General features: G+C 42.5%; 1 long non-coding RNA gene across 1 annotated transcript; it reads right to left on the reverse strand.

The window, feature by feature from the left end:
- Positions 1-2,698: 2,698 nt before the first annotated feature.
- LOC142655624 (uncharacterized) lies at positions 2,699-8,405 on the reverse strand. Its single transcript, XR_012849525.1, has 6 exons — positions 8,326-8,405; positions 7,105-7,180; positions 6,855-7,004; positions 6,386-6,531; positions 5,460-5,741; positions 2,699-4,685 (listed from the first exon to the last, which is right to left on the reverse strand). It is a non-coding gene; the product is annotated as an uncharacterized LOC142655624 (long non-coding RNA).
- Positions 8,406-8,880: the final 475 nt, after the last annotated feature.

Consider the following 8,880-nt stretch of genomic DNA (forward strand, 5'->3'; position numbering starts at 1 on the left):
CTTGCCTTGCTGGTCGCTGGTGTATCCAGTCATTGGCGCTATGTTCCATCTGGCGGCTGACCGCTGCATTTGGTGCTAACAATCATTGGCAAATCAGCTGTTTAAATGCTGTGATGTGGGTGGGGCAGTAGGCGGCACCCAGACCGCGTTGTCTACGTCATTCAATGGGCGGTGTTAGTTGGTAGTGTGAAGCCGGAGAAGAGTTGTGGGCGTGGTTATGATGGATAACGTAATGGTAGGGGGCGCATCGCTACGAAGACTGTCTCTGGTGTCGTGAGTATGACTAGTGGTTATGCTTATTAGGATCAGGGATGATATTGCCCTGGATAACTTCATTGTTGTTTCATGTAGCACTATGTGACCTCATAGCATCTGTAGCTGTATAAACTCAAATCAGCAGTGGCATAACTACCGCTGTAGCAGCCATAGCGGCTGCTACGGGGCCCACAGCATGAGAGGGCCCGCGCCGCCCACCGGCACGGGCCCCCCGCATGGCCGGAGGCTCCGCTAGCAGCCGCTACAGCGCGACGCCACTGAAGGGTTTGTTCCTACAAAAGACATGCATCCCCTAGGGATACATGTGTGATCGCTGGCAGCGATAAGGAGAACAGGGGACCGAAAGTCTGAAGTTCTCCATGACAAACCTCGGACTTCCGGAGTCTGTCGGCAGCTCCACAGAAATGAATTGTGCACCGGTCATGCCTGTACACAAGCGTGACCAGTGCTCCTTTAATTTTTACCGGAAGTCCGAGGTTTGTCATGGAGAACTTCGGGGGACTTTCGGTCCCCCAGTCTCCTTATCGCTGCCAGCAATCACACATGTATCCTGTGGATAGGGGATACATCTCTTTTGTAGGACAAACTATAGGCCTTTTTTTTGGGGGGGGTGGTTGGGGGCTGTATGGCGTTATCTACAGGGGGGCTGTATGGCGTTATCTACAGGGGGCTTGGGGCTGTATGGCATTTTCTACAGGGGGGCTGTATGGCGTTACCTACAGGGGGGGCTGTATGGCGTTACCTACAGGGGGGGCTGTATGGCGTTACCTACAGGGGGTCTGTATGCCGTTATCTACAGGGGGGCTTGGGGCTGTATGGCATTTTCTACAGGGGGGCTGTATGGCGTTAACCTACAGGGGGACTGTATGGCGTTATCTACAGGGGAGCTGTATGCCGTTATCTACAGTGGTATCATCCACTTCTCTTCACAACGCCCAGCTTCTGGCAGTGCAGACACAGCTGTGTTCTCCAGAGATCACGCTGTGTCGTCACTCACAGGTCCTGCATCGTGTCAGACGAGCGAGGACACATCGGCACCAGAGGCTACAGATGATTCTGCAGCAGCATCGGCGTTTGCAGGTAAGTCGATGTAGCTACTTACCTGCAAATGCTGATGCAGAATCAACTGTAGCCTCTGGTGCCGACACGATGCAGGACCTGTGAGTGACGTCACAGATCTGCACTGCCAGAAGCTGGGCGTTCTGAAGAGAAGTGGATGATACTTCTCATCAGAGCGCCCAGCTAGTAAAAGTAGTAAACACGCCCCGATGTACGCACATAATACACGCCCAGTTGTACTTTTACTTTTCAACACGCCCAGTTGTACTTTTGCAAGCCTCATTTGCATAAATACGAAAATGGTCATAACTTGGCCAAAAATGCTCGTTTTTTAAAAATAAAAACGTTACTGTAATCTACATTGCAGCGCCTATCTGCTGCAATAGCAGATAGGGGTTGCAAAATCTGGTGAGAGACTCTTTAACCCCTTAGTGACCACCAATACTCCTTTTCACGTCGGTCACTAAGGGGCCTTAGGCTAGGCTGACGCCTTTTAACGTTCGCCTAGTCTAAGTCCTGCACGGGTCTCCCGTGCAGGCTGGAGCCGGGGCTCAGCTGTCTGACAGCTGAGCTCCTGCTCCAACCCCCGCGATCGAAGTCTGCTTCGATCGCGGCCGTTTAACCCGTTAAATGCCGCCGTCAATAGCGACCGCGGCATTTAAGTTTGTTTACAAAGGGAGTGCGCTCCCTCTGTCACCCATCGGCGGCCAGCGAATGCAATCGCGGGTCTCCGATGGGGTGTCATGGCAGCCGGGGGCTTGATAAAAGCCCTCAGGTCTGCCCTGGACATATGCCTGTTAGGACGCGCCGGAGGCAGAAAACAAGCCCAAAAAATCACTACATTGATGGAAAAATAAAAAAGTTACGGCTCTTGGAAAGCAACGATGCAAAAACAAATAATTTTAGTTCAAAAGTGTTTTTATTGTGCAAAAGTCGTAAAATATAAAAAACCTCTACATATGTGGTATCGCCGTAATCGTACAGACCCATAGAATAAGGGTAACATGTTATTTACGTCGAATAGTGAACGGCGTCAATTTAAAAACGCATAGAACAATGGCGGAATTTCAGGTTTTTTTTTATAATCCCCCCAAAAAAAGTTAATAAAAAAATTATATGTACCCAAAAATGGTGCTATTAAAAAGTACAACTAATCCCGCAAAAAACAAGTCCTCATACAGCTATATAGAACCGATTCAAGAAAGACAGCAACAGAAATCTGTAACCCCAAAGGTCCAGGGTAAATCGCACATGAAGGTATGTGTGGACCACTGGGTTGATTTCAGGGTGTGACACCCTAACAGCATCAGAAAATGCACATAGAAAACCAAAAGAGAGGGATTGACACTGAGAAACTGAGAAGTAGTAAATATACAAAAGCTTTATTAACAATAATAACACAATATAAAAAGAATCCAAAAAAACCACAGTAAAAACAGGGAAATAGAGTCAAACCATGCAACTATGTGAGAGGCAGGTAAATAAGGTGCATGTGCGTCCTTTAAATGATGTATGTAACTATCCGTCAGATAGTAGTCTGTACAGAAGGTAATACAATAATATGCATCAGTAGATGTAAAGTATTTCAGACTATATGGCTGTGTTTAGATAGTATGGTCGTAATAGGACAATGGATATAACAGCACAAATATCAATTGACATCATAACATATCAAGGATCGAAAACATGCAAATCAAAACACATGAAGAATTACTCAAAAAATCAATGAAGTCTCACATACCCATGGTGATTTGAGCAGAGTAAATGCAGCCAAGGTCCACCCCAACGCGCGTTTCGGCGCTAATGCCTTCATCTGGGGGTGGTGTAGGGTTGAGGTCAGAGGTCCTTTATTTGAATTTGGGCCAATAAGCTGGAGGATATGCAGCTGTAACATGATTACATCTCATGTGTTGTTTTACCCTGTGTAATTACAGGTCGCTGTCTCACTGTGGTCGGGATGAGGCAGCTACGTCAGTGCCAGCGACGGAAAACCCGAAACGGAAACACCTGACCGAGTCAGGAAGGCTCGGTCACGTGGATCAAGCAGAGGCTCGCCGTGGATGACTGAGACGGGGGCCGGACCCGAACCGCCAATGGGAGAGCGACACAGGGAAACCGACGTAATGCATGAGGTAAGTGAGCGACATAACAGAGTTATACGTAATGTGTCACAGAATACAGAGTCTGGAATCTCAAAAAAGTTATATATATAGATAAAATCGAGGACAATAGATATGTGGTTTGGAACAGCAAGTTCATAGTTGGTGTGTTGCGAATAAGTGTATAGAACGTATATATGTAATGCAAATATATACCGAAGTTTTTTTTAAAAAGTATGTAAAAAAAATAGAAATAACACAGTGCAGATAAAACCGCAACAGAGCCAATGTGACTTGAGCTTTGTCAATACTAATGAAATAGACCATATAAGTGAAATAGTAACTACGTGACTAAAAAAAGGGGAAAAAGTGAATGAAAACAGATATTTATGCTAATTAAATATAGAGCCAAAATAAATAAATGAAAAGAGTACTTGGGTTCTAAAATGTGGATGAGTGTAGGATAAAATGAAATTACAAATAAATAGGGGAGTAAGTAGTGCAAATATAATTAAAAAACTATGCAATTAATTTTAATAGTGTATAAAGGGGGATGGACCTAAGAAAAGAAAATAAAGGTGGTAAAGAAATATGAATGGGGATATAGTGCAAGATATTGTAGACACATGTTTACAACAATTTTTATGATGTCTTAAGCATGAAAAATAACAGTGCAAGAAATTAATAGTTAGTGAGAGTAGCAAGAGTGTATAGTATTTAGGAAAAGAAGTATGCATGTGAAGACCCATGTTCATCAAAAAATAGATAGAATCACATGATTAAGTTTCAGTGTAAATAGTGTAAAGTGATAAGAATGCATAAAATAGAATAAATGGTGTGAAATAAAAAGATGAAAAAAAATTATAAATAAGATAAGAAAGATTATAAAAATGTCTAATAGAATAAAGAGGTAAGTAGATGAAAGTGAACGTAATAATATTGAATGAATATGGATTAATAGACTAAAATTAGAAAAATTTAATATCATAGTAGTGAAAAAACAACCACATAAACTTGAATGTGGTCTAAAGAATAATCGCATAAAGAATCAACAGTAAGCTGCAGTGGCGTTAATGAGATGACCAGAAACAGACATCTCATACATCATTTATCAGACAAAAATTGGGAATAACAATATTGAAGTTGCTTGTCGTCAGGCATAAATGGTGTCCAAGTTATATGGAGGATTCCAGATGAAAAGGAACAGAAAGACCTCAACAGTTAGGGTAACCATATTGGTATACGTCTCATCTGTATAACGAGAGATATAGAAAATTAAGATCATAAAATGATAAAATACAAAATTAAGCACCCAACACCACTAAAAATTAGGCGAGCAATCAGAGAAAGGCAGAGAACCCGGCGGTTTCATTGAGGCCTTTAGGTACCATCGTTTGGAGTCTCCAGATCCATTTGCATTCTTTTTGAAGGAGACGTTGCTTTAAATCTCCACCCCTCATATGGGTATTAATGTGGTCAATGCCACATACTTTAAGTAGTTTGGAATCGCATGCATGATGGGAGAGGAAATGTCTGGGAATTGTTTTTAAAGCTTCAGTGTCAATCACTGTTTTTGCATTGTCAATGTCTCTGACATGTTCTCTGGTTCTTATTCGGAGTTCTCGGGTAGTCATGCCAATGTAGATTTTGGGACAAGGGCATGTAGCATGGTATATTACTCCTTTTGTTTTACATGTGATAGGCCAGCAGATTTTAAATTGGCCTTTACCGCTAGAGTCAGTGAAGGACTGGGATCTTAAAATATTGGGGCAACTGAGGCAGTCACCACATGGTTTACATCCCCATTTTGGGCCCTTTGTGCCAAAAACTTGCCCTGGTTTAGCTGGCGTCAGATAACTATGAACGATGGAATCACGAAGGTTGGGCGCTCTACGGGGGTGCCATAGCGGGATAATTAGGTAATATTTTTTGTAGTGTGACATCAGTTAGGAGGACAGGCCAAAATTTTGACATAATGTCGCGCATTTCCACCCAACGTGAGTTGTATGTAGTTACAAATCTCACCTTTTGTTCTCGCTGGTTTTTAACAGATGTTTTTAGAAGTTGATTTCTTGGGGTTTGTTGAGCTCGATAATGCGCTTGACGGATATTCCGGTGGCTATATCCCCTTTGGGCAAATCTGTCCTTTAATTCCTTGGAGCGGGTTTTAAAATCTTCAGAGGTTGAGCAGATCTTTTTCACACGGAGGAATTGGCCCGTAGGGATTGCCTCTATGACATGACGTGGATGTGATGAGGTTGCGTGCAGCAGGGAGTTAGTCGATGTAGCTTTACGGTACAGGTCAGTCTGCAAGAAACCATTAATGTCTTGTTTGATGCAAATGTCTAGGAAATCAATGTTTTCTCGACTCCATTTATATGTCAGGTTTATATTGAGGATGTTTTGATTGAGTGTCTTGATAAATGAAGATAGTTCATCAACGGTACCCTGCCAGATCAAAAAGGTGTCATCGATGAATCGGGCCCAAAAAAGTACTCGACTCATCGATGGCATCCGATCCGACATGAAGAGGTCCCTCTCCCACAGCCCCAGAAAAAGGTTGGCATATGAGGGAGCACATGCTGCCCCCATTGCCGTTCCCTGGAGCTGTAGGTAGAAAGAGTTGTTGAAGGTAAAAAAATTATGTTTCAGGACAAAGTCCAATAAAGTTAGGATTAATCGGGACACCTCATTCTCAACATCACTCATGCGTAGAAAACTCTCCACAGCGTGCAAGCCATCAGCATGATGGATGCTCGTGTAGAGAGATTCAACGTCACAGGTGACCAGGATATGGTCCGGGTCTAAATATATCCCGTCGATTTTTAATAGGAGGTCAGCAGAATCTCTAAGGTAGGATGGAAGGCATTCGACGAGTGGCTTAAGGTGGAAATCAATCCATTTGCAGATTTTTTCAGTTAAACCCCCGGAACCTGAAATAATTGGCCTACCTGGAGGGTTTTTGATGTCTTTGTGGATTTTTGGCATGAGATATAGTGTTGGTATTGTTGGTTCCACGACAAACAAAGAATCTTTCAAGATGTTAGAGATGATTCCATTGTCATTGGCCCGTTGTAAGATCAGCATGAGTTCCGAACTAAAGGATGGTAAAGGATTAAACGTAGGTTTTTTGTAACATGCTGGATCTCTAAGTTGACGATTAGACTCGTTCACATACATTTTGCGAGGCAACAGTACTACATTTCCCCCTTTGTCTGCTGGTTTGATAACTGTGTCGTGCCACGATTTAATTTGTTTTAAGCTTTTTCTTTCATCTCTTGACAGGTTATCGTTTTTAATTTTGCTTGAGATGGTGGCCCATTCGTTTGAAACTAATTTTACAAACAGGTCTATGGCAGGACAAATAGTAAGGGGGGGGGAATTTGGTTGATTTGCGCCTTATGCAATCGGGTACCTTACCTGCCGATGTAGTTTCATCCTGGTTGTATAATGCTTCCAAGATTTTCAAAGTTTCCCTTTCTTGGGTGGTTGTGAATATGGTATCTTCCTCTTTGAAGTACCACCTCTTAAAGATCAAAGATCTTCCAAACAATTGTAGGTCTTTTATTGCTAGGAAGGGATCAAAAGAGGAAGCGGGCGAAAAAGTCAGGCCTTTCTCCAATAGGGAGTAGTCACTTTCAATTAAAGAATGATCAGTTAAATTGATTACCTTTAATCCTCGTTGGCCCAAAATAGGTTCATGCTCATCGTATCTAGACGTAAATTCTGCACCTTTATTCATACAGCTATGTAGACAAAAAAATAAAAAAGAAGTTATAGCTCTTTGAATGCGACTATAGAAAAATGAAAAAAATTGCTTGGTCATTAGGGCCTAAAATGGGCTGGTCACTAAGGGGTTAAAAGCCTCAGTAAAGTTCAGCTACTCCACAGCAGCACACATACAGTCCCTAGAACCAATGACTAATATTAGACTGGTTATCCACAGCACTCACTTGAGCGGAAAATAGCTACTTAAAGAGGCTCTATCACCAGATTTTGCAACCCCTATCTGCTATTGCAGCAGATCGGCGCTGCAATGTAGATTACAGTAACGTTTTTATTTTTAAAAAACGAGCATTTTTGGCCAAGTTATGACCATTTTTGTATTTATGCAAATGAGGCTTGCAAAAGTCCAAGTGGGCGTGTTTAAAGTAAAAGTCCAAGTGGGCGTGTATTATGTGCGTACATCGGGGCGTTTTTACTACTTTTACTAGCTGGGCGTTCTGACTTGAAGTATCATCCACTTCTCTTCAGAACGCCCAGCTTCTGCACTGCCAGAAGCTGGGCGTTCTGAAGAGAAGTGGATGATACTTCTCGTCAGAACACCCAGCTAGTAAAAGTAGTAAAAACGCCCCGATGTACGCACATAATACACGCCCACTTGGACTTTTACTTTAAACACGCCCACTTGGACTTTTGCAAGCCTCATTTGCATAAATACAAAAATGGTCATAACTTGGCCAAAAATGCTCGTTTTTTAAAAATAAAAACGTTACTGTAATCTACATTGCAGCGCCTATCTGCTGCAATAGCAGATAGGGGTTGCAAAATCTGGTGACAGAGCCTCTTTAATTTCAGCTGGATGCAAATTCCAAGTCCAGCGATCCTTGCTGGACAATCAATTGCTGCAAAAAAAACTTGAGGACAGCATCCGTATGGCAAAAGTAAAAAAGTGTTTATTACCACATCCCAATATCAACAGGAGTCTTTATCAAGTATAAAATACATATGGCATAAAGTGGGTTATATATACATACCCCTGTATAAATCACGTCCAATCCAATGAATCTACTGCAAAGCACACCCATATTGCACATGTGAATATAGTGACCCTAAACAGGCATCAAATTAGTGTGTAGACATATTATAATACAAAACATATGTTACTTACATGCTGTAGGATGTCACTGCCCTGCTTCGTAATGTCCATTCATTTTGGCGTTCTCGCAGTGTTACTGTGCATGCGCAACCGGAAGTAAGTGGCAGCCATTTTACTCGATGAAACCGGAAGTGAGCGGCGGCCATCTTACTTACTGGCTTGTACCCTATCTCTATCACTGCGACTGCGCTGCAGAAGAGGTAAACAAGCGGTAACCTAGCAACCCCCTTCTGTCAACCACCGGACTCAAAGATATCGGTGCGGAAGACAGCTGATCGCAAGAAACCACAGACCAGCTCATTTGCACTTCCAGGAATAATCACCAGGGTAACTACTTTCAATTTAGTAAGATCAGTAAAATTGAATACTTGTATAAGACTCTCAATTTAAGTTAATCTAATGTGAGTGGATCTTAATTCAATCACAGTGTTAGTGTATATAACCTCCTGTAGCTTTTATTTAACCACTAGGTGGCAGTCCTCACCAGAGGACAGAGCAAAATCCTGCTCTAATGTAAAAGTCTCAGAACCTCTAACATTTTTAATCGCAATGTTGATAAAGCGCCAC

Source organism: Rhinoderma darwinii, chromosome 6 (genome assembly GCF_050947455.1).
Source record: "Rhinoderma darwinii isolate aRhiDar2 chromosome 6, aRhiDar2.hap1, whole genome shotgun sequence".
Taxonomy (NCBI): Eukaryota; Metazoa; Chordata; class Amphibia; order Anura; family Rhinodermatidae; genus Rhinoderma; species Rhinoderma darwinii.